The sequence below is a fragment of the Lynx rufus genome, unplaced genomic scaffold (genome assembly GCF_022079265.1).
Source record: "Lynx rufus isolate CCGP_SWC_20201006 ecotype Redwood Valley unplaced genomic scaffold, mLynRuf1.p SCAF_8, whole genome shotgun sequence".
Taxonomy (NCBI): Eukaryota; Metazoa; Chordata; class Mammalia; order Carnivora; family Felidae; genus Lynx; species Lynx rufus.
The window spans coordinates 23,019,035-23,045,577 of NW_025814896.1; positions in this window are offsets into that span (position 1 = coordinate 23,019,035).

A 26,543-nucleotide genomic window follows, 5' to 3' on the forward strand; every position below is an offset into this window, starting at 1 on the left:
GAAAGCCTGCTCTGCAAGCCTGAGAAGCCAAAATCCTCATTGACTCAAAAAACAAACCCACCAGGACTTTTTAAAAGAATTCACCTCAGGGTTCCTCAAATAATGAAAGGCCTCCCTCAACCTTGCCACCCAGGCCCAGGTAAAATGGCATTTGTTGTACAAAAATTTAATTTACCAAATGGATTTGCAAGGAACCTTTTAGCTCAATACATATTTGTAGAGTTGAATTGAAATAAGAAAAAAAGTTTAAAAAAAGCATTTATAAAGTCCCACATGCACTGGGGGCTTTGCACACTCCCATGTCTTATTTTCTCCTCTCAGCAAACCAGGCAGGTCTTACTGATTCCAGTTTCCAGATGAGGCAACTGAGGTCCAAGAATGGAGGTTACTGCCCAAAGTAACACAGTTCCCAGATTCCAACCGCCCCCCCCCTCCCCCCGCAAAGTCCTCCCAGGCTCCAGCTGGGTCAGCTGGGTCCAGAGAAGGGAGGTTACTTGTTCAAAGCAACGCAGTTCCAGATTCCCCCAAGTCCTCCCAGGCCTCAGCTGGGCCAACTGGGCCAGAGAGGCAGGCATGTTGGCCAGGCTAGAGAAAAGGTGCTGACCCCCCTCTTCTCTAGCTGACTGCCACAGGCTCTGAGGCCCTCAGAGCACATGGTCATTACTTGTTCATTTCCTGCTCCCTGCCTTTGCCTGAGTGGTTTCCCTGCTCAGGATAACCACTCCCCCAGCCAGTCAAAACCAGCTTGCCACCCTTCACAGTCCACTTCCAGCACTGAATCTCCTGCTTGCACTCCCTCCTCATCGGCTGCCCTGAACACATCATCTGCAATGATTTGTGGACGTTTCCAACATGGCAGCACATGGGTCCCTCCTGGCTCTTCCACCGCCAGGGACCATGGTTCCTCTGCTTCCTCAGACAGCTTGACCTCCAACCCTCAGTCCTGAGTCCACACTGACTTCCCCAGTCTTTCTGTGCAGCCTGACTTTGCCCCTGAACCTGACCAGGGCTCATCTCCCCAGCTGTTTCCAGAACCTTCTCTCCATAGACTCCTCATGCCCTCGTGTCCAAAATGGACCTCATCACCTTTTCTTCTAAACCATTCCTCCCTGATAATGGCAGGATCTTTCCAAGCCCCCAAGGTAGAAACTTGGACATCACTCTGGACCCTTCCCTGCCCCTCAGCCCTCCCAAGCCTTGTTGATTCTGCCCCAAAATGTCTGTTAAACCACTGCTTCTCTCCATGCCCACTGCTCTGTACTATATTCAGGCCCCATCCCCCACCAGGGCGTCTGAGTACAAGCCACTCATCCACCCACACACCCATTCATGCCACCCACTTTCCCAACCATTCATCTATCTACCTGCCCCTGACTCACCATCCATCCATTCTAGCCATCCCTCCATCTACTCATTCACCCACCCACCCATCCACCATCCATAATTTACTGAACCCTCCAGTGCTTCAAGCCACAAGCTTGAAGGTGGGTGGGCACTGTGACCCAAGGATGACTTAGACTCAGTCCTTGGCCTCCAGATGCTCACACCAGAATGGGGTCTTGAAGGGGGAACATGACTCTGTAGAGGGTAGAGGGAAGGTGGAGAGGGCATCTAGGTCGAGGGATAAACAAAGGCATAGACAGAGGAAGGAGACAGCTAGGGTGTCTGAGAAACTTGACCAGACAGGTGGGGAGCAACAGAGGTGGGGGCAGAAGGGCCAACTGAGGCTGGCTCTGCAAGGGCCTTCCAGACCAGGTAAGGAGTCTGTACTTTATCCAAAGCACAGACTTGAGATACACAGCCTGGTCAGACCTTAGCCAGCTCTATCACGCAGTAGTAGCTGTGAACTTGAACAAATAACCTCAGTGTTCCTCATCTGTAATATGGGAATAATGATATACCTATTACAAAGGACTCAATGAGGAGTAAATGAGTTAATGCATACACATGTCTCTTAGCATAGTGCCTGATATATAGAAAAGGCTTAGCAAATATCATTTCTATTATTGCTCACATTATTACTAATTAATATCCTCCAGCCAGCTAGTGGACAAAGGAGTGTTCTACAGAGAGAAAGTACATGCTAATGTAGACTGCAAAGCCTCCTCCTCAGCAGCTGGAGGTTCTGGAATGAATTGCCCCTGCCCAGGGTTTCCCAAGTTCCCGCCAGCCACAGCGTCACCAGCTCTCACCTTGCCTTCCTCTTTGGACCACCTCCAGTCAACCATGCCCGTCATTGCCCCAGACCGGCTCCCCGTGCCCTGATGAACCTCAACATGCCTTGCTCCTCGCTTTGAGGAGCATGGGCGGTTGAACTCTAACCTCTAAGGGCCTGGGGGGCTTCCCTGCTGAGAGCTTTCTGACACGTGCAGCCTGTCCGCTCTCTCTGACAGCTCTAGGGGACCGCTCCTTGCCTTTGCTTCAGTCTGCACAAGTAAATGGCTGAGCAGGGATCCAAACTCTGGTTTGCCAGTTTCCAGAGCCCCAGCTCTCTCCCTAAAATCTTGGAAGCCCCCGCCCCCCCCAAATAATCAAGGCCCAAGATAATGCATGGACATGAACTTTTAAGGTACCAAGGAGTGTGTCCAGTAGAACTGTGTAACGATAGAGATGTTCTCATGTGCACTGGCCAACAGTAGCCCCAAACTACATGTGGCTACTGAGCACCTCAAAGGTGACTAGCACAGCTAAAGAACTGAATTTTTAATTTAATTTTAATAGCTACATGTCCCTTGTGGCTGCCCTATTGGCTAGCACAAGACAGCTATTAGCATCCTCGCCCTGAGACTACATTTCCAGATGCACACACTTCTTGAGCCAGAGCTCACAAACCATTTTGTCATTTCGTTAGAAAGATTTCTACCGTGTACCACATAGTCCCTGCTTTTACAAACTGAGGCTATCCAGCATCCACAAATTAATTGCTTCTTTACAATTCAAGGTCAATCAAGAACTAGTTGACAAACTCCTGCTCTGGGCCAGGCACCAAGCCAGATGTGGAAGACTGACACATTTGTCTCTCTCCCCAAGGAGTTCAGTCTAGTTGGGGGACCTGTCCTACATTAGGGTCTGTGACAGAGCGGATAGATGCAAGGACAAGGTTTACACATAATCTGGAGAGACATGAGGACAGAGCTACTGACTTAGTGGAGGAGTCTGGGAAGGAGTCCCTGGGAGGAGGGGACATTGACCTGGTGTCCTGACACTTTACAGTTGTAAGGTACTTTCATATCCATGGTCTCATTTGTGCCTCGCTAGAGCCCCAAGAGGGAATTGGGCCTGGCCTGGATTCTGCTTTTCTGCGCACTTGATTCACATCCGCACACACTTCTGGGATGGGCACTGAGTGTGGGCTACAGCCCTAAGCCCTGAGAGGTGGAAGCCAAGACCCCCACAATGAGTGACAGCAGAGCTGATTCAGACTCCCAGGCCAGTGTGCCCCTGATTCTTCCACCGTTGCTTCTCCAGAGGGTCCACCCACGACCCAGCCAGCTGGCTCTGCAGGGGCCTTCCAGACCAGGTAAGGTTGGATTCAGTCAAGGAATTGAAATCAGATATTCCCCAAATCCTCTGAAAGTCCAGTTTCGTGAACCCCCAAACTTTCTAGCAGCTCTGATGGGACCCAGAAGCCCCCTCGCTGGCCATCTGGCCTCTCCTTGGCCCTCGAACTTCTGGAGGCCATAAAGATCTTCATTTTAATGACATTTCCCTGTAATCCCTTCCTTTCTATTTAGCACCCTCAGGGCCCATGTGCACCTGCCCTACTTTTCCTTTCTCTGATTCCTTCTCCAATCTCAGGGTTGGTTCATTTTGTGCTTCTTAGGAGGAGTTTCTCTGCACTCCCTGCAGACACTCCTGCCTATGGGGGCCCAGGCAGTTCCAGCCCTGCCATCCCCCCTTGTTAACACTGAGCCCAGATGGTCCCTCGTGCAAAGCCTCAACTGGCATGGAGCCCCTTGGATTCCTCACAGCACCTTTGAAGCAGAAGGCAGGGGACACTGTGCCCCACAAACACTTCTTGAGCCCCTAGTTTGTGTGTGGCCCCAAGATGAGCCAAACTGAGAGTAAGGAGGTGAATGAGTCAGTGGAAGCTGCAAATATGTAAACAACACAGCAGTCCAATATGACAGGATCGGCCCTGGAAGGAGGCCCAGGGGCCCCTAGGGGCCTTCACCAGCCTGACTAGAAAAATACCAAAATGGAGGTGAGACTCAGGTGGGGCCTTGGAGGATGCACAGGCGTCTACTAGGTGGACAAAGTGGGGAAGGGCACTGGTGGCAAGAGGAAGAGGGACAGAGCATATGGTTTTGGGGGGACTGTGAGGAACTCTGTACAGGTGGTGGGCTGGTCCATGTGCTCTGGGGAAGAACAGGAGGAGGGAAGGGGAGCCAGGGCTGGAAACGCAGGTTGGGGCCCGATCACGAGGGTCCTGCAATGCCAGTCTATGGAGTGTGGCCTTTACCCTGGGAGCAGTGGGGCACCCCAGAGCTTGGCAAGTTTGAGTGGGAGAAAGATCACCCAGAAGCTATGTGGGGCGGCCTAGAGGTGGCTGATGTGGTCCAGGTGATTGCTGACAGTGGTCTACCTAGGGCAGGGGCACTGGGGCTGGGGGCCAGCAGACAGAGCCAGGAGATATTTAGATTATAAAACCTATCAGATTTGAGGCACCTGGCTGGCTCAGTTAGAAGAGCATATGACTCTTGATCTTGGAGTTGTGAGTTCAAGCCCCATGTGGGGTGTAGAGATTACTTAAATAAATAAAACTTAAAAAAAATCATTCAGACTTGGGGCTGACTAGATGTGGAAGATGAGATAGAGAGAGGAGTCAGGGATGACTTCTAGGTTTCTGTCCTGAGTGACTGTGGGGATATATTGAATACTAAGCTTCTGGCTGCAACATTGTAAATATTTTGGGCTTGTGGGCCATTTGGTGCACCAAAGCTGTCAAAGACAAATGGGCATCTCTGTGTTACAACAACAATTTTTTTTTTTTACAAGAATAGGTTGGCCATGGCCAGAGTTTGCCAACCTCTGAACTACAAACAACAACAACAACAACAACAACAACAACAACAACAACAAAAGCCACCTTAAGCTGGTTTTAACAATAAAATGGATTAACCCATAGAATTGAAAAAGTCTAGAATTTTGGTGGACTTCAGGCACAGTTCAGTCAGGGATCCAGCTCTGTTTCATTGATATTTTCTCAATCCAGTCCTTTGCCATGTGTCAGCTCCATCTTAAGGCTGGCTTCCCCCATGCACACAAAATGGCTACAGTTGTTCCAGACAAATCACACCACCAGGAGCATGAGGAAGGACTGCTCTTCCAACCCAAGTCCTAAGAGTTACTCTGATTGTACTGTCTTACTTAGGTCACATGCCCATGCAGGAACCAATCACTGTGTCTGAGATATGGAACACACTGATTGGCTTAGCCTGGGTCACATGCTCTATTCCCAAGGGGGAGATAGAATCAGTTTCCCTTAAACTACATAGCTCCTCAGTGAAAACTGGGGTCTGATGGGATGGTGGAATAAAGGAATGCAAGAAAAACGTAAGCCTATGTCCCCTGTGAAAATTCATAGAGGGAAAGAAACCTGACTAAGGTGGAGTTGGGAGGTGAGAAGGAGGATCTATACCACTCCATTTGAATTTAAGGGAAAATGGTCAATTATAGACCCCAACAGAAGAATCATCAACAGGAAAGAATGTTCAATGACATTTTCCTAACAGGAAAAGATGTACATAGAATCTCCTACAAGAAATTCACCGCCCCTGCAAGTCAGCCCATGAGAAACCATCATCACCCCGAACTCCTGCTTTTCTCCAATGGGTTTTCACTCAGAACAACCCCTCCAAACTTCCTCCTCCTTCTCCATAAAATAATGTTCCTGTCCTTTGTTGGACTTGCCTATGGTTTTGCCATAGTTTGCAAATCCTCTGCTCTTGCAATCCTCTGCTCTTCCTGAATAAACTCATTTTTGCTGGTAAATGACTTTTATTTTTAAGGTTAACACTCTACATAAAGACTTATAGGCAAATGCTCATAACAGCATCATTCCTAATAGCCAAAATTTCAAATGCCCATTAACCACTGAATTATATATAGATATTATGTTATATACGTGTTATGTGTGTGTGTGTATATATATATATATATATCTTCATAAACATGGACTATTACTCAGCATTAAGAAGGAATGAAACACTGATATGTGCAATGACAGAGATGGACATAAAAACCAATATGCTGAGTGGAAGAAGCTAGACAAAAAGACTACACATATGTTTCCATTTAAATAAACTTTCTGGAAAAGGCAGAGTCAAAGAGACAGAAAGCAGATCAGTGGTTGCCTAGGGCCTGGAATGGGAGTGGGGACTGACTGACTGCAAATGCGCACAAGGAAACTTTGGATTGTGGTAATGGCTGCATACTGTATAAAGTTATTAAAACACAAAAAGAATATACTTAAGCAAGCTTTATGGTATATAAACTATACCTCAGTAAAGTTTTTTTAAAAGGCTGATGGGGACAAAGGGCAGGCTGCGGCATAGCTACCAGGATCCCCCAGAGGACAATGGTGCCACTCACTTGTCAGGGGACAGAGTGGCACAGGCAGGCCTGAGGGCAAGTGCTAAGGTCACTCTGGACAAGTTGAGCCGAAGGTGATTCTGGGGCATTGCAGAGATGTCCAGGGAGAGCTCTGGGGAAAGGCCAGGAACAGAGCTGTGGGTGTTCAGAGGGACACTGAAGCAGCAGCAGTTGAGTCTCTTGGAGAGGGTGTGGCCTGAGAAGAGAAGGCCTTGGGACAGAGCCCCAAGAAAGAGACATTTTGGGGAGCAGTGGAGGAAGAGAGGTGGCAAAGGCTCTCGATGCAGCAGCCAAGGAGGCAGGTCTGTGACAGGTCCAGTGTGCCACGGAGAGTGCTGCTGCCCAGAGCCTGGGGCGGGGGAGGGGTGGCGCAATGCGCATGAGCAGTGGCCACCAGGTCAACCACAGGAGGTCCCAGTGGCTTTGGTGAGAACAAGGACCACAAAGGGGTGTGATGTGATCCTGGCTGCACAGGCTGAGCATCATCAAAACCCCTGAGAAGCACAGCTGAGGGAGGGAGCAGGGTGGTTGGGGCATTGTGGAAACAAGGGGCAAAAGCAGTGGGTTAAGGAGTACACAGACGCCGAGGACCTGGTCTACACTCCTGATAGGTGATGTAGCTGGGAAGAGGAGGAGACACGTCAGTGTGGCGGCACATGTAGCCATTCCAAGCTCCATCACACACGCCTGGAACCTGGTAGCCTGCCTGATGCCCATGCCACTGTGCCCCAGAGAACCGCTGCTCATGCTGGGGAAATGGCTCTTAGTCTTCTAGGTGTTGGTGCTCTGGTCTTTTCTCCTGGCCATCTGAGACAAAATCTGTGTGTGCTTTGTGTGGTATCTTTGAGTGAAATACCATTGGGAATGCTCTTGGCATTACCTGCACTTAAGCTCTGGACATCTCCTCCTCCCACTGGATAGCCCGGATGCCCATCAGCCCAGAGGGCATGAGACTGGGACCTGTCAAGGGCCTCCTATTTTTCCAATTCCACAAACAGTGTTCAGGTTGTTCTTCCCCACAGTCCTGACAGGTTGTCATCATTACATACATCTGGCTCACAAAAAGAATGAGACTCAGAGAGGTTGAGTGGCTCACCTAAGGTCACACAGCAAATGAGTGGCAGAAATGGGGCTGGCACCCAGGTCAGCCTGCCTCAAAAGGCTGCCCTTTTGTCCCACAGACACTTGGCAAATGGGTGTGGAAAACAAAAAAGGAGGAGGGTAGGGATGAGGAAGGGGGGGGGCAGCATTCTGAATAGCCAAGTGGTGAACCTAGGTTTCAGCCTCAGGTCTGCCCCAGCTCTGTGGCCAGGGCTGGTCACTCTCCCACACAGGGCCTCAGTTTCTCCAGCTGTACAATGAGCTCTTAGACCCCTTGTGGCTGCCACACTGAGTTCTAACCAGGTGCTTATTGGAGACACTTCTGCCTTCTATGGTGGAAACAAAAAAAAAAATGTCCCCAGAGGGGCACCTGGGTGGCTCAGTCGGTTAAGCGGCCGACTTCGGCTCAGGTCAGGATCTCGCAGTCTGTGAGTTCGAGCCCCGCGTCGGGCTTTGTGCTGACAGCTCTGAGCCTGGAGCCTGTTTCGGATTCTGTGTCTCCCTCTCTCTCTGACCCTCCCCTGCTCATGCTCTGTCTCTCTCTGTCTCAAAAATAAATAAATGTTTAAAAAAAAAAATGTCCCCAGAAAGGTCAGCAGCAGAGAAAGGCCATGGTGTTGGGGAGAAGGAAGAAGGGGCCTCTTCTATCATTCTGGGCCCTGGAGGAGCTGCACCAGGGGAATATAGCCCAGCCCAGCCCAGCCCAGATGCTGGCTCAGCCACTTTGCTGGAACAAATACTCAGCCTGAGGTCACAGTGTGGCTTCCAGGAGCCACCCCCTTCACAGTCATCCCAGCAGGACCTGCCATGGGTTGGGGGTGGGGAGCTCTGCACAAATCCCTCCTCTTTCTCAGCTGTGGCTGCCCTGTCTGCAGACCCCTCCAGAAAAGCAGCTGTTTGGGCCAGCTTTCTTCCCACCCTCAGCTCTGAGCTCACCCTTCCTCTCCATCCTCCACAACTGCAGCCCCCCTGGAGCCTCATGGCTGCCCCAGCACCTCCATGGGAGATGGCTGAAGGACAACTCATTAGTCAGAGTCAAGATCTTTGGAAAGGAATCAGAGGCCGGAGAGGGTAGGTGCCTAAGCAAGGCCACACAACAGACATGGGGGGCCAGCAGAGAACCTGAGCCTCCTGACTCCCCACTTTATTTTTGTGGCCCCTCCCAATGGTTTTTATGACACAAAAGATTTTATTCTTCTTCATGTCCTTATGTTAAATTTATAACTCAGACCCACATCCTGATTCTCAGTTCACCAGACACATTTCCAGTCACCCAGATATTGCTCTCTGAAGTGACCATGAGGGACCCTGGGTCAGTCCCCTTTCTGCCAACACAGGTGACCTCATTCAGTCTTGTGGATTTTAACACCAATTTCTCCCTCCCTCTCCTTCTCTTTCTTTTCCCCTCCCTTCACCCCTCCCTTCTTCCTACTCTCTCTCCCCATATTCAACCCATCAGGTTGTCTCTACATTCAAAGTATCTCCAGAATCCAACCAGTCCTTGCCACCTCCACCTCTGCAACCTGGTCCCAGCCTCCCATGGCCTCCCTGCCTCCACTCTTGATCCCTTCAGCCTGGTCTTCACAAAACAGCCAGAGGGTCCTCTTAAGATACAAGTCTCTGCTCAAAGCCCTTGGGGGCTCTCATCTCACTCAGAGTGAAAGCCAAAGGCCTTGCCTTGGCTTACAGGGACCTACACATCTCTCCTCCAGGCCCTCTGACCTCACCTCCCACTACTCTCCTGGTCAAGCACACTGGCCTCCCAGCTGTTCTTACCTCGCAACCCACTTGCATCCCAGGCCCTTTGCACTTGCTGTTTCCGCTCCCTAGATATCCACATGGCTCGCATCCTCCTCATTTCCTTGGGGACCTTGGGGTCTCTGTCAAATGTCACCTCCTTAGAGAAGCTATCCTAGACCTGAACCCCAACCCCCCATCTGACCCTACCATCATTCTCCAACCCTTCACCCTGCTTTATAGAATGTATAACCCCACCCCCCTCCCCCCCCACCCCCCTCCCCCCCCCACCCCCCACTGCAGTACATCATACTTACTGGCAGGCTTGGATGAGCCCGTCCCTGAAGTAAGCCTAGGAAGGAAGACACTATATCTTTTCCCTACTGATATATCCGTAGCCCCCAGCCCAGGGACTGGGACACAGTAGGTGCTCAATAAGTATTGAACAAATGAAAGAATAATACCTGGCAGCACTGCTGTGAGGGGAGACTGCCATTTCCATCACCATTACTGTGACCGGCCAGGTCCTGTCAACCGGTGGGCTCAGGATGCAGAGGGGTAATCCCAGCAGCAGTGGCAGCTGCTACCCCCTCCTCTGTGCCAGGCCATCAGGTCCACCCAACTCTGGGGGCTCTCTTCTGTTATCCCCATTTTACAGAGGAGGAACCAGAAGCTCCAAGCGGTAGAATGACTTGCCCAAGGTTAGACAGCCAGCCTGACATGCACTAGAGGTGAGATTAAAACAGATCTGTTGGGTCCACAGAGCCCCACCCCCAAATCTAGCTGCCCTGGCCTGGCATCTGACCCTTCAGGCCCTCAGAGGTTGTGGTTAGGGGCTCATGGTGCTGCCAGGTGACAGGCAGAGTGGCACCCTGTTGGCAGACACAGTGCTTTCCCCCTCCCCATCCCTCCCACATACTCATGACCGGCCTCTGGGGGCAGCAGAGGCCTCGCATCCAAAGTGGGAGGGGTCAGACAGTGAATGAATATGTCCCCCTCTGGCCTCTGCAAAGGGAAGATAAAAGCTCTCAGCACACATACCTCTCTTGTCATCCACTTTTGGGAAACACTTAGTTATCACCTACTGTATGAAGAGGACTGTGCTGATGTTTGTGGGAACTAAGAGATGTCACCATGCAGCCCCTTCCCACTTGCTGGTACAGTGGGTAAGCCCCTTGCCAGCCATCAAGTCATCTAATTCTCCCTACATACATAACAGATAAGTAATATCAGGCCCATTTTACAGACCATGAAAGTGGGGTACACATTTTTATCTGGCACCTGTAAATCCAGTTATCTGAGGAAGCTGCATTCTGAGTCTCAGGAGGGTCAGGATGGTGCAGGTGCTGGCTTGGTGAAGAAATGTCCCTAGGGCCAGGAAGATGGATGAGACCACAGGGGGCCATCCCAGCTACCCTTCCCAGAAGGGACTGTCCTCACCATGACCCAGGCACTTGCTCCCATCTCCCAAAACCCCTAGAGATACTCATCCACTATCTTATTTGTGCCCCCACATCCATGAGGGGACTGCCTTTCTAGTGCACAAGAAACCAGTATCAAGAGTGAAATGGGGCCAGTCAGGCCCAAGGGCAAGCTGAGGGAGGGGGACAAACCAGGCTTGGTATGTGCCAGCTTCCTGCCTCTCTGTGCAGATTGCTTTCCTGTCCCCAGGCACCTCCTCCAAGCAGCCACCTGGGATCTACAGGCTGAAAACAGGATAACTGTGAGTTGCTGGTGCACTGACTTGGTTGGTAACTCATGGGAATTAAAGGCTGGTGTGAGCACGACTGTGCCCAGTGGTGTTGCTCCTCCGGGGACAGGGAAGTGGGGCTAGGGTGGGGAGGATGTTGGTGTGGGGAAGCAATCTAGCTCCTGGGGATGCTGGGGATGCTGCTCTCCCAAAACATGTTGGAGAATTTAGTTATCAAGAAATACCTATTATTTATTGACCATATACTTTATTATCCAAATCGGGACACTTACAAGATTGAAAAGGAAGCTGTTAATAATTATTCCAAAGCTGGCCTGGGAAAATCATGACATGGGCACATTATTTATTGAACACTTACTATGTGGCAGGATGAATACTGGATAGTTCACATGTACCATCACTTTCTCTCCTCACGGTGACCCATGAAAAGCTACGGCAGCCACCCTAGCCTCTTCCCTGTTTCTCTGTCAAGCCTGAGTTTTCACCACTGGAGTCTCTGCCTTGGGCTAAGGTACTGAAAGCCCCATTTACAAGACATAACCCCTCACCTCCTGGACCCCATCCCTACAATAACCAACCCATTTTCAGCCACTGTGACTTCAGCATGGACTCATTTCATAAGGAATAGATTTCAAGGTCAGGGTGTGAATGGGGCTGAAGAGAGGGATAACTGGGGTCGGGGGTGAAACAAGTGGGTCCTCAGATGTTGGGGTCATGGAAGGAAAACAGAGAAAGGGAGTAAAGGGGCTTGTATAAGACATACCATTCAAGGCCCTTGGCAATCCAGATAAACCCCACCTACTCTTTTGAATATACCATCTACTAGCTCATCCCACACCACACACCAGGCACAACCTGTTTTTCCTGCCTCCATCACTTTGTGCGTGCTGCTCCCCCACATCCATGATGCCATCTGCCAGTCTCAGCTGGGCAACATTTCCCCACCCCCTTCAAGGACTGGTTGAAACACCACTACCTCCAGGAGGCCTTCCCTGATAGCTCCTCTCTGGGGTTTGCCCCTCCCTCCTCTGGGCCCAGCACCTTGCTCAGGCTTCCAGTGCCTGTGGAGTGAAGCCTGAAGTCTCATCAGCCTGTCGGCCCCATGGCTACTGGGCAGTTCATCACTGAACTCCTCAAGGCAGCCACAACAGCTTCCCACCACTGATGGCAAGCATGAGGTGCCCATAACAACACAGGCCCTGGACTTTGTCCAGAGAGGTCCAGATCCAGGGGGTCTTGACTGGGCCAGGAATTTGGATTGTCAAATCTCTCCAAGGAATTCCATTGCATGCTAAATTTCAAGGTTCCCTGACAAAGCAGGTGAGCAGTGAATGTCCACTAGAAAATAATGTAATAGAATCAGGAAGCAGCTGCCCCTGATATCCTGAAGGAAAGCACTTATGGTGGGGGCTGGCATGTAGATTCTGCTCATTCATTCACCATATATTATTTTTTTAAAGAAAGCTCTATACCCAACATTGGGCTCGAATTCATGACCCTGAGATCAAGAGTTGCATACTCTACTGACTGAGCCAGCCATTTATTAAGCACCCACCAACCAGTAACAAAGACAACAACTGACATTGTCTGGTACTCATCATGTTCAAGGCTCAGTGCTCATACCATCTGAGTAAATCTTCAAACAAACCCCTCACCCAACCCTATGGGGCAGGTGCCATCATTCCCCCCATCTCACAGATGAAGAAACAGAGGTTCAGAGGGGAGAAGTGAGCTGCCTGAGGTCTCACAGCCAGTAAGTGGAAGAGCAGGGATTTGAACCCAGGTCAGCTGGCCCTAGAGTCCACACTCTAACCACCTCAGTGTGCACCACCCCTGGGATATGACCATGGACAAATGATCTGTCCCCAGTTTATCTGCCAGCAGGGAAGAGACACCAAACACACAAACAACACACACTTTCAAATTATGGCACACATGAGAAAGGAAAAGAAGTGATCCTTCCAGAAGACAATTGCTGGGGGGAAAGGGGACCCACTGCAGATCTCCCTGAGGATGGTCCCTTTGCCTCAGTTTTCTTACCTATGTAATGGAAGAGTGGGGCCAGCCGATCCCTAAGAACTTTCCTGCTGGCACATTCTAGGAATTCAGGCTTCCTTTCTCTGGACCTTTATTTCCCCTTCTGTACAGTGGACTGGAAGGAGAGCAGAGTCAGTTGTGATCCCAGGACCCTTCGAACTCAGTCCCTGGGCTTCCCACGACCAAGTCAGCCTGGAGTTCTTAGAGCAGTGTCCTTGGGAGTGCATCTGGCACCCATTGTCATGGTGATGCCCCAACCAAGGATGGGGCTATAGTGATGCTGGAATCTGGAAGTGGTGCCTTGACTCCTCCTCTCCCAGAAGGAATGGCCTCTGGGTCCAGCAGACTCACTGAGCCAGTAGAAGGGATACTTGGCTTTGCTAACTCATCCAGAGCTCTGCTGCCTTCACATGGTTAGGATGAGGTGGAGGGTCCCACCCCCCTGAAAAGGACCTGCCATCCAGGGCCCCAGGCACAGCCGAGGCCCAGTCTCCTCTGTCAGCCTATCAGCCAGGCAACCAACTGAGTGTGCTGTCCATGGTGCTGAAACCTCAGCAAGGCTCCTGAGACTGGATCCCCCTTAGCAAACACTTGTAGGAGCCAGTTTTGCCGGGGGTTGGGAATTCAGGAAGGAAGATGAGTACCTAGGGATAGACAGAGAACTATGGCCAGTTGGGTTCCACATGTCCCAGCAGTGTGATTTCAGGCCAGCCTTTTGCCTTTGCCTCTCTGTGCCTCAGTTCTCTCAATGTAAAATGGGGACAGTAACCATACTGACCTCATGAGTCTGTAGTGAATGCAGATGCAGCACATGGTATATGGAGAGGCCCAATGAATGCTAGGTATGAATGCTAGCTATTACTGTTAGATTGTGTACTTGTTATTTTGAGAGGCTAACTGTGATTGGGGTGCCTGCTGTGTGCCTGGTCTTCCAAGAATTTTACCTGCTTCTACTCACAGAAGTCCTATAAAATCGTACTAAAATGGGGATAAGAATACACACGAACATTCTGAGGCACAAAACGGTGAACTCAGTAGCCCTAAATCACACAGTTAGTGATGTGGGGAGCAGAGATTCAGACCAGTTAGTCTTCCAAACCACTGAATCTATCCCATTCCACTACCACTATCCAGATGGAAAAACTATGGACCAGGATCAGAGAGAGTCCTGACTTACCACCATCCCCAGAAAACCCAGGGTCACACCTCCCAGTGCAGATCTCTTCCTACTGCTCTGAGCCAGGCTCCCCCCAGCAAGGTGAACAGGACTCCGTCATGGCCACGGCAGCTAGAACTGCAGGCAGGCAGCTCCCTCCATGGTGATCCCTCTGCCCTGCTGGAGGGTCCTCTGTCAAAGGCAGAGATGTGAAGTGGCCCAGAGACAATGTGTGTCAGCTGCAGCCATAGGCTAGCAGCACTCAGTGCCTTCCAGTGCCCTTGCTAGCAGGCAGAATTAGAGTGCAGGGGAGAGGGCAGGGCCAGGGCAGCGCTGCTGGGGCCCCTCTAGCTATGGCCTGGTTTCCTAGCAAAGAGAAGACCCAAACATACACCCAAGCTGCTCCCGTCCCAAATTTCCTGCTGTGTGGAGTGCATGCACGCACACATGCACTCACAGATATAGTTCAAATCCATCCAACAGGGGGCTCCTGGCAGTCTCAAAACCCCAATTTTTTTCCCTTGCGGAGGTGCAGCCTTGATCTCTGGTGGGGATAAGGGGCAAGTGAGGCATTAAAGAGTGGTGGAACCCAGAAACTAGCTTCCTATCCCAGCTCTACTCCTTCTAAGCTGGGTGATCTTGAGCAAGTGAGAAAGTTGGTCTGATGTGGTATTACTTCTATGAAATAGGGTTTCTGGGCCTTGGTGTAGGGCATCAAGCAGATCATGGATTGAGATGGGTTTTGAGACATTAGAATTGGTCACTGCCTACTGTGGTGTGAGAAGCTTAAAGGAGAAATCCCAGGGACAAATACCAGCCCCAGAATTGGGTCCTCCATAGCCACTTTTGCCCCAAAGTCTGTACCAGCTGCCTTCCCAGGCTCCCCTTTTCCCATATGCCCCTCCTATTCTCTTTCACATAGAGGTGGGGGGTAACTTTGGAAAACATAAAGCAAAGCTGCTTGCATACTTTCAGAGCTGTCCCAGTGCACTTAGGTAAGGGCCAAACTCCTGGCTGGGACCCATAAAACCTTATGGAGTCCAATCAGCTCCTGTTTCCTTCACCAGCATCACTTCCCCCTCTTTGCCCTGTCACTCAGCCCCAGCAGTCACTCTGGGGCTTACTCTTCTCTGAACAAACCAGCCTCTGCCTCACCTCCAAGCTCATGGCCCTGCAGTCCCCTCCACCTGGCTGGGTCTCCCCTAGCATTCACTTGACTGGTTTCTCTCCTCCCTCAGGGCTTAACATGTCACCTCTTCCAAGAGGCCTTCCCTGGCCACCCTGAAGTCTAAAGTACTTCCCAGCACCACACAATGGCTCCAGCCTTGGGTTTCTGCTGCCAGTTAGAGGAAGAAACCTCTGCTGGCAAGCAACAGAATAAGGTGTGTGCACCAGGTAGCTTTGGGTATGCCTCTCTCCAGCTGCAAGTGCCAGAGTGGCAAGTCCTGACATTAAGGGATCCCTCAGCTGAGTGGCCTTGGGCATGTCACCTTACCTCCATGAACCTCAGTTTCCCCACCAGGACCATGGGGCAGACGAAGCAGTCTGAGACCCTTCCAGTTGGCAGTGGTTGCCTCCTTCCAGGCCCCGCCTTGCATTGACCCATTTTTCTGAGGCTTCTCCGAGCCCAGACAGTTGCTCTCTGAGGGCCCCAATCCCATAAATCACAACTGATTTCATGGAGCAGGGCGGCTGCTGGCGCCCAGGCATTTTGTGGTCATTAATCAACATTGGCGGTACCAAGGCTGCTGCAAGGCAGCTTTGCAGGGTCTGGGTCTGGTCTTCAAGGCTGGGGTACCTGCCAGGCTGAAATGGCCAGCCCCTAACAGATTCCCCTTATCCTGACAGGTCCCTACCCACCTGCCTCCCCTGCCTCTCCCACTCTGCATTCAGCCAACAGGTACTCCCATTACTCCCTCTGGAGCTACTCCTCAGCTTCCCAGGCTCTCATAGTGTGCAAACAGACAGAAGCCATCCTGTACCCCACTTTATCAAAGAGGAGTCTGAGAAGAGGAGTGACTTAGCCAAGATCACACAGCAAGTGTGTGGAGGCCTTTTGATCTGAAGCTTCTGATCTTTGCCCCTGTCATTGAGGAGACCCCAGCCCAGGGAGAGGACATGGGGTGGCACACTGAGCCTCCACCCAGCCTGGAAGACCCCAGCTGCCTGCTGTGCCTATATTCATAGCCCCCTCTCCTGACCGAAGGGGTCTGCTCCAGCTGCCACGGGCTCCTGGGAAATTAAACCTCTCATCCCCGACGTCCTGGGTCCAACAGGCTGCCTCTGTTCCCTCTCTTCAATCTGCTCAAAGAAATGAGAAAACTGAATGAAGTGTCCCTGAGGATCTGAAACTGTACTGCCAGCCGGCAGAAAGGCAGGAGGCTGACATGGTGCCCACTGGGTGCTGAGGACAATGCCCCAGCAGCATCTAAAATACCCGAAGATAAAAGTCAGGGTGACAGCCACTCAATGTCTGAGTGACTATGGGAGAAGCCTGACTTTTCATCTATCCACCCAACCAATATTTACCAAGTGCCTACTGTGTGCACCTACCGTGTACATCAGAGTAGAGTGAGTGAGGGGAGAGCCCAAGTGGCCTATGCATGCAGGCTCTAGGCAGAATGTCCCCATCAAATCCGCCTCCTCCTTGCAGGAGCCTTCTGTTTCCTCTTCTCTAAAACAGGAGTGATGGAAACTATGATGCTCTCCAAGGGCTACTGAAGGATCAAAGGCTTATGAAGGTGGTTGCATCGTGCCTGGCACATAGTACATGCTCAGTTAGTGCCAGGTGTTTTATTGTCGTCGTTGGTCTATGCCAGGTGCTGGGTTAGAGCACTGAACAAGACAGATGTAGACTCTGAGCTCACAGAGCTTACTTTCTAGCAAAGATGAGAGACAAACTGGTAAAATAATCGTAAGTCGTGATAAATATCCCAAGGACCTGGGACTAAGAAAAGTAGGGGGCCAAGACAGCGTCACAGAAAGTCCCCCTCTAAAAAGGACAGCAAGGTGACAGCCTCGATAGATAAGAACTGGGAAAATGTTGTGGGCAGAGGGGATAGTCAAGCATGACCCCCAAGGTAGGGAGCAGCTTTGTATAGTATTTAAGGACCTGAAAAAATAGCTGTGTGGAAAGAGAGGACTAAGCAGGGTGAGTGTGTTCCCTCTCTGGGCTTCAGTTTCACTCTCTATGCACAAGGGCATGGAAGGGCTTCCAGGCTCCCCAGAGCTACCACTAGTACAGGCCTCTTTGCTCCAGGAGGAGCCTGGGGGAGCAGTGGGGGGGGGGAGGAGGGATGGTGCTCAGGATGGCTTGGCCCAAACTGCTCACATGTGACCTTGGCCTTGTCCCCTTCCCCTTCACCCCCTAGAGCTGACTCAAAGCTACCAGTGGTGCCTGACTCACTACTTCTGTGACAGCTAATTATGCCACCCCCTCCCGCCCGCTAAATCTCAGCACCTGCATGAAGCACTTTGGCTCCTGACCCCCCTCATGGATCCAGCCTCCTGACAGCACCCTGAGGGGCCAGGCCTAGCTGGGAAGACCACCTGGGAAGACGCTTCCCCCTGCCACTTCTCACATTTCTCAGCCCTGCCCCCCTGGGGACTCACCAATGGGATGCATGCAGGTGGGATGCCAGGCACAGCCCCCAATGCCAGGTGGGATGCAGGCACAGCCAACACCTCTGACCTGGTGTGGCCACTTTATTGTCCACAGAGACCACAGTGTCCTGAGACTAGTGGAGACCCCTGACCAAAGCTGGAGGCGCATGTCCAAGGGCTCTGGACATGGGGCTAGAGATTGTAGGGAACCCCTGGTGGCTTCCTCTCTGAGTCTCCCCATCCCCACCATGTGCTCCTGGAAGGGTGAGTCACTGATGTCCTGCTCACGATGCCTCTGCTCCTGTGAAGCCAGCCACATGCAGGAGAATCGCAAGATGGGGCCCAGCCCTCAATGTGTGTGGGTGTTGTAGGACACCCCTCTTCTATACCATCCCCACTTCCCAAACAGCCAGAATTTCCTGAGAGAGGGAGGGTGTGCAGGGACTGGAGGGCAGCCAGGAGGAGGGAGGAGCTGACATTGGGGACATGAGGGACACCCCACCCCACTCCTACTTGGGGTTCCATTCCCAGAAGGAGAGAGAGGATGTTGGGAATCTAGGTCTCCCTCTACCAAGTGAAGACATCACCCCTCCCGGAGAAGATTAGCATATTCATGAAGGTTGCCACGACTATGAATATGCTAATAAGGTACCGCTGGCTGCTACTGTTTCCTCTGTCTGCCCTGCTCTAGCCTCCAGCTCTGCTGCTGCCACAGGCTGCCCCCTCCCACCCCACCCCTGCCCCCCTTCTCTCTGGCTCACCTTGGGCCAGACTCCCAGGCTTCTCCCAGGCCTTCAGACTAGCCCTGCTCCCTCCTGCCTCAGCACCATTGCCATGCTGCTCCTGCTGCCACGATTCCCTTCCCTCCCTCCTCACCTGGGCAACTGTAACTCATTCTTCAGAGCTTAGCTTAAGTGATACTTCCCCAGGGATGACCTCCCAAACCCCCACTAGGTTGGGAGTCTCCACTTTATTGCATGGTTGCATTTACTTATTTTTTTTTTTTTTTTTTTGTCATTTGATGATTCTCTCCCCCACTGGACTGTCTCCCTGAAGGCAGAGATGGTCTGGACAGGGCTTTGCGCACAGGTAGTGCTCTATACATGTTTACTAAATGTATGATTGGTGTTTTTGACTATTGTTCCGGCAGACTCCAGATGGACCTCTCTGCCCCCCTTCCTTGCATTCAAGGCTGATTCCCCACCAGCACCCAGTTCTGACCAGACAATGCTTCCCACTTGTGTCCAGCACATCACAATTTAAGAAGCTACCTCCTTGTTCCTCTGACCTGCCCCCTGCTTCCTGGACAGCCAAAGAGGATGAGCTCCATATGGTGGTGCTGTGCGGGCAGGAACTTAGGTCTGCCAAGCCCCTCCCTCTTGCGGCTTCTGCTTCCTCACCCTGGAAAAGCAAATCCCAATTCCCACTTGGCCTAGTGGTGAGGATGAAGAGAGACTGAGCAAGGTAAGGGCCTCTGGCTGGCTGACAGGGTCACTGGCTACCCCCACTAGCTCAGGCAACAGGCAACCAGCCTAGGCCTTCTTCCACTGGGAGAGGCTGAAAAGGCACAGAAGGTAGATGAGTGGGTGCTACCTGTGGGCCCTCCCAAGGACACAGTGGGGAAGAGAAGTCTGGGTGCAGAAGATAACTGCCTGGGTGTGGAAGCTCCTCCTTCAGAGAGGAGGTATACTCATTACAACTCTGTTCACTTCTTAGGACCCCAGAGCCAGGAAATGCCAGAGAAGTAGTGTCCTCACATCCCATCTAGGCCCAAAACCCACCCTCCGGAAGGAGGCTTTTGACCCACCTTCCCCACTGTTGAGTCTGTTCAGTGCTAAGTGGCTAAAGCCTCATTTTTACCCTGACTTCCTTTCCTCCTTTCTCAACTTCTGGAGGATGCCTGCTCATCCTTTAAGCCCCAAATCTCAACTGCCTTCTCAGGGCCCACCCCCAGCAGCCCCAGCCCCCTGCCTATCCCACACACAGCGTGGTGCCTGCACATAATCGTGTCACTTGAATGAATTCCTGGGCAAGTGGGCAGTAGCCCCTGAAGCTTTGTGGGCTCTAGCTTTGCCCTCAGCTCTGGAACAAGCGTGACCTCTCAGGGGTACGTGAATAATGCTGGGGTTGGATCTGGGCTCTATTCCTGGGCAAGCAATTAAACCTTTCTGAGTCTCAGTTTCTAACTTGCAAAATGGGTTTAGTCATCCCTATCTAGAAGCAGGGAGATGCTGCTGCTGCTTGAGCCTTATCCTCCTTCTCTCCCCCATTTTCCCAGCTCCCCAACCTCCCCCAAGTCCAAAAGCTTCTAATGGATTAACCGTTAGGAGGAGGCAGCAGTGTGGGCACAGCAGGGAGAGGGAAGAGACAGAGATGAGGTGCTGGTGGGGGGCCCATGTGGGGGGCTGCTTGGCTCTAGCAGCCCCAGGAAGAAGGGGGTGTCTCTGCATCAGACAGAAGCAAAGATGGACTGATGTTATGGTTGGACTCAAGGCCACAGTCAAGTCGGAGCACATCAAGGAAGCAAAAGAAACCAGAGGAACAGGAGATGCTGATGGCAGAGAGAGGCTCCTTCAGCACAGACAGGGTCCTCTAGTTACCCTGTCCCTGGGACTGCTGGACCACAATGCCCCTTTCCCCCAGTCCCACCTATATGCCACATGTCAGGAAAGTCTGCCAACCAGGGAGTCACTCAGCCACAACACCTGTGGGTACTAACTATATGCCAGCTACCATTTTAGGGACTGGAGATAAGAGGTGAGCACAATGAATGCGGTTGCTGATCCTGGAGGCAAGTGGGAGAGATGGAGATTAAGCAAACATATGAACAGTATGTCAGGGTATGACTACTGTCATGAGGCTTTGTTTTGCCTCGGGTGGGACGGGGGCTCTTTGAGGAGGTGACATGTGAACTCAGGCCTGAATGAAGTGAGGGGGGAAATTCAGCAGGAATTTGGGGACAAAAAGTTCCAGGCAGAAGGAACAGCAAGCGCAAAGGCCCTGGGGAAGAAATGTTATATTGATGGAGCTGCCAACATCGGTCAAGGGAGCGAGCACAGTATGGGGCACCAACAGTTGTCAGCCTGGTGACCTTGGGGATGAGAAGCCTCGGCTCTGTGGCCTTTGTCTTTTATCAGTCAGATGGGCACAGAAAGATGTCATAGGTGGTTATTAAGATGAAAACGGAGGCAGTGCCCTGTAGCTCAGGGCAAACACACAACAGATGTTCAATAAACATGGACTGGATGGGCAAACCCTCCAAAAAGAACTGGCAGGGGGGAGCCTGGCCACAGGATGAGAGCAGCTGTCAGGAACAAGAGTCTTACAAAAGGGCTACAGGCCTTCCCTCTGCAGCATTCCTCTTTGACCTGATTTGCTGGGTCCTGCAGGTGCCTGAGTTTGCAACCTCTGGGAGTCAGCAAGAGGGAATGCTCGAGAGATCTGCGAACCCAGGTCCCAGGGAGGAGGTAGAGCAGGCTTCCCAGGGGAAACATCTCCACACCTGGATCTGGAAGGACGTCCAGGTGGGCAAGGGTGAAGGGAGGCACCACAGATGGAGAATCAGCATGTGCAAAGGTAAAGAGTGGGTCAAGTCTCCAGCATGTTCTGGGACAAGAGAAGGAGAGGGGAGGGAACAGTGATAACGCTGAGAAGGGAAGCTAATGTTCACAGAGCACCTGCTGTGTGATCCTCCCTGGATCCTCACAATCTTGGTACCCACAACAACATTACCTCCATTTATGGAGTGAGTGTTCAATATGCGCCAGATGCTTGGATCTTCTCTTTATTCCTCTTAACAACCCTATGAGGCAAGGACTCAGCCTTCCCATTTTACAGATGAGCAAACTGAGGCTATGGGCCATTAAGCAACTTGCCCAAGGCCCTGATGCGAGTAAACGGCAAAAACAGGACTCAAACCCAGATGTGTCCCATAAGCTCTCCACCACCGGGCCCACAACCTCCTGCAAGGAAAGGGCACTGGGGAGCCATGGAAGGTTTTAAACGGGAAACTAATGCCATGTGACCTGTTCTGGAAACATCCTTTGGTTGCATCACAAGAGGAGGGCTGAGGCCCAACAATAGACGCTGCCACCATCTCAATGGCAGGGCCTCCTGCCTTAGTCTCCCTGCGGAAGGGGCCCCAGGCCCCAGTGCAGAAGCCCCCAGTTCTGTAAGGAATGGAGTAAGCACACAGCAAGGCTTCCTCCCACCCACCCCAGGGGCTCCGGCACCAGCTTCAACCTGCAGCTTTAATTAAAAGGCCTTTTCAAACCATTAGCAGCAATAATAATAAAACCCCAAATAGGAACAATAAAACAGTACGACTGTCGGAGAATTAAAATGGGCACCTGGCGTTCTGCCACCCCCAGGGGGCGATTTGGGGTGCAGGCAAGAGGCATGATTTTCACCTCCAATAGACACGTCAGTCCCAGACACTGGCTGAGAGGAACTGGCTTCAGAGAAAGGGACTACCCTGTGCCAGAGACCCAGCCTCCCCTGGGCCACTGTGGTGATCCTCACAAGGAGGGCTTTGGCTATGCGCTCCAGGCCCCTCTCCCACCTCCTCCTGCTCCCCCCCACCCCCGCCCAGCCCCAGTCTCAGAGCCAGTGTCCCCCCACCTCCAAGGCTCAGCCAGACCTTCCTCCTCTCCCTCACTCAGCCTGGCATAAAAGCCAAAGGGCCCTGCCTGCTAAAATCTAATTGGCCTGTCACCTCCACGTCCCCAGCGCCTGTCCTGACTGGGTCTTCCCCCGTCTCCCTTGAGAATTGCACCAGCCTCCCACACCAGTCTCCACGTTCATAAATGCTCTGCAAATCTGCCACCCCGCTCAGATCTTGCCAATGGCTCCCCACCCCCTCTGGCATGCTCCCCTCCCCCTGGTCCTTGGGTGACACCCCCATCTCATTTGTTCCCTAGTGAGCCCAGACTTTCTCCAGCTCAGGGCCTTTGCCATCTGCCAGAGAGACCCTGCAGCCCACACCTCCCAGATGGGGTACAGCTCAGCCTCAATAACACTTCCCAAAGCCTCTGATACTCACCCCCCAGGCCCCTCCATTCTTTGCCACATGTAGCATTTTTATCACTTTCATGTTTGCTCACCCTCTGCTCCTCTTATGAGAGTGCTGTGAAAGCACCCACGGGGCCTGGCTTGCTCACAGCTGTGTCCTCAGTACCTAGCACTGTACCTGGAACACAGTAAGTGCTCAACCAATGCTTCTTGAACCATCCAGCAAACATAACCTCTCTGTTGTCCGTGGAGCCATTGCTCCCCAAATATCTGCTCATCTCTGTGGGCAGATGAGGGCAGTGGCTTTCCAGCCTCCCTGGGTTTCCTGCTCCCAAGGCCTCTGCAGGCAGGTTCTGTGACACTTCCAAGACTTTGTCTTCACTTCATAATGGCAGGGACCCCAAGGGGGGGGGGTGGAACGCAGGTGGGGGGAAATGGTCTCCAAGATTTTAGATCTAGGTTTCTCCCATTTGACAAACGCCTGTCAGCAGCCCCTCAGTGTCAACCCCTGAGCTGGGTACACAGGATCCATCCTTGGCGGGGGGGGGGGGGGGGGGGGGGCGGGCTCCAGGCCATCAGGGGAGACCCTGTCAGAAAAAAGACCTGTGCTACAAAGTGCCACGTGATGTGCAGGGCAGAGATGGGGAGCAGTTTTGGGGGCTGGAAAACATAGCCATATACTCATTCTAATCCTCATCCCACTGTCCACCTTGGCCAAGTGACCTCACCTCTCTGAGCCTCAGTTTCCTCATGAGCATAGGGGATAAGCCCGCCTTCCATGGGACCACAAGGAATCAAAGCCACACCCTGGGTAAAGGACAGAGCATAGTACCTAAAGCATTGTTTGTGCACTGGTGGACAAGGGGCTCTGAGAGAGGCAGGGGTGACTACCTGAAGGAATCAGGGAAGGCTTCCAGGAGGAGGTGACACTGGACCTAACTTCTGAGTAATGAGCAGGAATCCAGGAGGCCTGAAGAGAAAGCACCTGCTAAGGGTGGGGTGAGGAACTTGGGGAGCAGAGAACAGACATTCCCTGTGGCCACAGCACCAGAGAAGCCTGACTGTGAAGGTTTGGGATGCCATGATCTGAAGGGGATGGCTCTCACTCCAAAGACACCAGCCGGTACAGTGGTTGTTTGTTTGTTTGGGTTTTTTTTTTTTTTTAGTGTTTTTTAGAAACTCCTTTATTAACTCCCTATTATTAAAAATGTCAAACATACACAAATGCAAGAAGAGGTGCATTTACAGGGGGCATTTGAAGCAGGGTGAGTAGGGTGCCTGATGCCCAGGCCCTCTCTGAACTCATCTCCTGCTCTCTCTGGCTCCAAAGTGAGGCCAGATGGCCTCGGAGGGTGCGGCAAGGCCAGCAGCTCGGAAGCCCCCACCTTCCCCAACCAACCAGGCAGTCTGAACCAGCCATGTTCAGTCAGAGCTGGAGGTAGCAGCTTTCTTTTACTAACCAGTGAAAAAGAAAAAGAAATTAAGTCTTTTTCCAGCCAGACTACATTTCCTGCATCTGAGAGGGTGAGAATTTGCTCTTGGAAGGGAAGAAAGAGTCTCCTGTCTGGAGCTTCCTTTTTGAAGCTCCATGAATATACATAGCAGGCAGAGAGGGCTCTTTGAGATGCTAACAAGCTTCTTTACCTTGGGAAATTGAGGTCACTAAGGGGCCTTGACTGGTGGGGGGCTGGGGTGGGAGAGGACTTGCTGGAGAGACTGGAACCCAGGCAACCCAGCTCTGACCTTGGGCAATTCCATTCTCCTCTGAGCCTTTATTTTCTCACCTGTGAAATGGGGCCACTACCTCCTGGGGCTGCCAGGGACAGATGATGCGAAGTGATGCATCCAACATGGTACCTGGTACACAGTAGTCAACCCAATACTTACTGGTGCTTTTTTCATGGAACCCCAGGGCTGGAAGGGACTGTGGGGCACTTAGTAGTAGAGAAATATGGGTTTGGCAATCTAAATGACCTGGGTTCAAATCCTTGCTCTGTCTGCCACTAGCTCTGTGTCCTTGGGTAAAAAAAGAAAAATAAAAAATAAAATAAAATAAAAAATAAATATCACCTCTTTGTGCCTCAGTTTCCTCATCAGTAAAACAGAAAGAATTGTTTACCTATCATGGGTACTATGTGGATGTAATAAGCTAAGATATAAACCTTTCATCAATACTAATACATAAAGCAAATTTTAGTTCTTGAGTTTCATGATTATGTCAGCTTTGGCCCCTCCCTGTAGCCCAGGCCTGGCTGAGTGGAGAGGAGGCGGTGGGGAAGGCGCGGTCAGGGGAAAGCCTGCAGGCTGTCAGGAGAGACAGCCAGCTTCTTATTGAAGAAGACGAGGGAAGAAAGGTATGAACCCTTTGCCTTGTCCAACCCCTGATTCATGCTTCATCCCCAAGCCAACCACACTCCTCAATGCCTCACGACGATGACCAGCCCAGCCTCCTCATGGTGCCCCTTTCCATACGGAAAGTCTCATGAAATGCAAATATGATCACATCACCTTCTCACTCCAAGTTCTCCAGTGACTCTCCAAGGGCAAGTCCTTCCTACAGCTGCATGCCCCTCTTATTTCTATGACCTAATCTCTTGCTGCTTGTCCCCTACTCTTCTAGCCACATCTAAACACTGCAGACAGTCTCCTTGACACATAGCAGGTTCTCAGTAAACATCCATTGAATGAGTGTGAGTGAATAAGTGAATAGAAGCCAAGGAGATCTGCTGCCAGAGAAACCCCCTTCTCTGGCCCCTCTCCCCAGGGACAGAGCGAGTGCTGGCAGTGGTTGGGCAGGCAGGGGGCCAGCAGTCTGGGCGACCCCTGCCCAGCTCCTAATGCTGCCCAGACTGCAGGTCTAATTGCTACAACTCTGGAACAAAGTGAGTTAATGAGGCAGATTAATGTTCTCATGTCACTCCTGTTCCTTCCACAACCATCAGGAAGCTGGAGGAGAGGCAGCTGGAGCTTTGGGGGATGCCTTTGGGTGGCCGAGGTGCCTGATCCCCACCCAGCCTGGCCATGTGGGCTCTCTCACTCTTTTCCTTGCTCCCTGATGCCACAGGTCATCCACAAAGAGAAGGGAACAAATATTAGGTGCCTTTGGTGTTGTGGGCACTGGACATGGGGACCCATTTATTCTTCACAAGGTAGAAGAATGAATTACTGTCTTTACTGGTGAAGAGGGGTGTCTGAGGCCCAGAGAGATGGGGTGGTCTGCCCAAGAGACCCCAGCAGGGTTGAGATGTCTCTCTCACATCATGCCCCAACTTGTGAGGGGGATGGAGCCTGGTTTAGACTGGCCAGTCCCCTCTCCTCACCACCTGCACTGGAGGTGGTAATAATAATAATGTAACATAATAATAATATAATAATATATATTATAATACAATAATACTAGTAGTAACATAACATTATAATATAATAATACAATAATACTAGTAATAATAACAGTAATAACAGATAACATTTACTGTCTGCTGGACATTGTACTAAAAACTAAGAAGTCACTAAAGCCTAAACAGACCTATGAAGTAGAGCACACTACATGCCCATTATACAGATGAAGAATGTGAAGCACAGAGGTGAAGATGC